The following is a 2,680-nucleotide window of genomic DNA, read 5'->3' as shown; positions in this document are numbered from 1 at the left end:
TAGACTAGAGCTGCAATTAGTTTTAATGTGTTTTGGGACAGCATTTTCTCAGACTATTTTTGCATCTTTGGTGAAATCAGAAGATGGATACACGGAAATAGACAATGTGTTAAAGAGTAAAATGTATGTTCACATAAAAAAAACTTCATCCATAGTACATTGCATCATGTTAATCTGATTTATATTAAATCAGATGCAGTCGTAAAAGCTTCATGCACAACCTCATTGACAATGCCACCACTACCAGCTCGTAACCCTCTTTACCCTAACCAGCTAATCTCACAACTATCCACAGCCAAGAGAGAGAGAGAGAAATGAGAGAGCCAAGTCCCTATCGTGTGTTATGATACAGAAGCCCAAACTCTATCAAGCCAAGGAAAGGAAATAGGATGTGTAAAAGATCTCCAGGAAGGAAAGAAAGTGAACTCTCTCCCTTTGAGACTCATCCTGTCTGTTTTCATATGGGGTGAGAGAAGACTGGCAATTATAGTCCAGAAAAAACACCTCCCATAGCAATACATGCAGATACATAGCTTCCATAACATTAGCCACCTCCCCTCTGTGCCGGCCCTAAGGGAGGATATAGCCTAACAGTGGTCCCCCAAAGCCCAGAATCCTCTCCAGCCCAGCTCCCAGTTGTCCTTTCCCTCTCAACAGTCCGAGCCTCACTGCCTGAGGAGAGCAAGCCAAAGCCACCCTGCTGTTAGTAGAGCGGGTAAGGGGGGTAAAATGTGTGCCCTACCCAATCAGCTTTACTCTTTTCCCCCGCGCACCCTCTAAGGCCTGCATCCTGGAAGAGTTCAACAGCAACTTCACAATTGAGCATAGCACAGAAGAGTAGTTAAGCAACAAACATTACATAGAGACGTTAACATGTCTCTACTACACATCATATTTATCTGAACAGTATTTGAAGCAATTCTCTTAACTACTTATTAACTKATTTTACAAGCAAGCCCACTACTAATTACAGATTTTATAGTCAGTGCACATAAACTAAGGTCCAGTTACAACAGAAAAAGGTGCCCTCCATGCAGATAACTACCAGTGATATGGAAACCTATTCAAATAATACAGAGATGAGGGGAGCGGGAGGTTTGAAGCTGACTGTGTAATGCTATGTTTAATAAAAGCAAAACTCATCATGCGTCACTAACAGCGAAGCACTCAACAGCCAATTAAATCACCTCTCTGAACAGCACTGAACAGCCATTAATGACCAACTAATGTCTAGTACCATCTATCTCATTCTCAAACCCCACTCTAAAGGAATGGCATGCCAAGAGGTTATAACACTGGTCATAACACTACAGTCATAGACTAGTCCAGCATTTCCCAAACTCTGTCCTCAGGGCCRCAAYGGGTGCACGTTGTGGTTTTTACCCTAAAACTACACAGCTGATTCAAATGATCAAAGCTGGATGATTAGCTGATTATTTTGGCTGTGTAGTTCGAGGGTAAAAACCACAACGTGCACCCTTTGGGGTGGTCCCCAGGAGCGAGTGTGTCAAACCCTGGACTAGTCTCTGCACTGATACATTACGTACAATGTGCCAAATAAATTACTGGTCTAATCAGATAGGTTTTATTGTTCTAGTGTAGACAGTAGCTTAATGATTTGCAGTTGGCAGGGTGGCGTGATATGCTGTGTGTTGTGTGTGTGTGTGTGTGTGGATGGGGTGTGTGTGTGTGTGGTGGTGTGGTGTGCTGTGGTGGATGTGTGTGTAAGCAGGAAGACGGCGCTTAGTTTACTATGGCGGACAGCTGGGTGAGTTGATAGTGTGGCTGCCGCTCCTTCCTGGCCAGCCATCTAGAGTACTTGACCTGGCTACCCATCGGGTGCAGGGCGTATGCAGGGGTAGACAGCCACGACGCGCAAACAAAGAACCAATTTAGATCACTGCTTGTCATACTACAGCCTAGCCAATGAACATGCAGAACAGGAACTGATGAGCATCAGAACTGTGAAATCAAGTTCCAATGACTGCAACCTCTGCATGCAGCATCAGTGCTGAGACTGAGATTGGCATAACGCGTGCGGCCCATATTTAAAGCAAAATGCCGAGAGGTGTGGTATCATGCCAATATACGATGACTAAGCGCTGATTCTTAGGCACGATGCAACGAGTGTTAATCAAAACGAGCCCTTAGCCCTGTTCATGGGCGCATAATCCGACCCGACCAACCTTATTGCGCTTAAATGACTAACACTACATCAATAAGAAAAGCCCACCTCGTTCCAGTTTTGAAGACGAAGGACAGACAACGACATATGGATCTACTTCAGTATTGTTGCGACTCAGCGGCTCATATGGGTATGGCGTCGTCAAGCAGTCACGATACGGTGCAGGGGGTAACCGCCAGGTAAGTATCTCACATTACTCGACTATTTCTCCTGCAAGTACCATCTCTTCATACGTGTGAAATTAACAGCAAGGGATGAAGGATGAGGGATTTGGGAATGAATCTGTCCTATGTGCGTGGGCTTTACATGGATGTGTGTGTTCAGCAGGTGGTGTGTGTGTGTGCGTGCGTGTGTTTCAGAGCGAGTGTGTATGTTTCTTATGTGTTGTGGTGTGTGGTCCGTCTCGCTCTGCACCTTCGGCCCAGTATCTGGTTGATTGGGCAGCGCTCTCCTTCAGTGACTGCACGCATGCGGATCATCGTTGGCTCATCATCG

At 45.5% G+C, this 2,680-nt stretch overlaps 1 long non-coding RNA gene across 1 annotated transcript in view; it reads right to left on the bottom strand.

Annotated features, from left to right (window-relative positions):
- The window catches only part of LOC139024140 (uncharacterized), a 13,260-nt gene extending 12,158 nt beyond the window's left edge, over window positions 1-1,102 (bottom strand). The window contains exon 1 of the long non-coding RNA XR_011475434.1: window positions 743-1,102. This is a non-coding gene — a long non-coding RNA (uncharacterized lncRNA). The remainder of the gene's footprint in view (window positions 1-742) is intronic.
- Window positions 1,103-2,680: the final 1,578 nt, after the last annotated feature.

The sequence above is a fragment of the Salvelinus sp. IW2-2015 genome, unplaced genomic scaffold (assembly GCF_002910315.2).
Source record: "Salvelinus sp. IW2-2015 unplaced genomic scaffold, ASM291031v2 Un_scaffold1077, whole genome shotgun sequence".
NCBI lineage: Eukaryota > Metazoa > Chordata > Actinopteri > Salmoniformes > Salmonidae > Salvelinus > Salvelinus sp. IW2-2015.
Note: the sequence above shows the minus strand (reverse complement) of the source record. Positions and strands in the feature narration are given on the sequence as shown.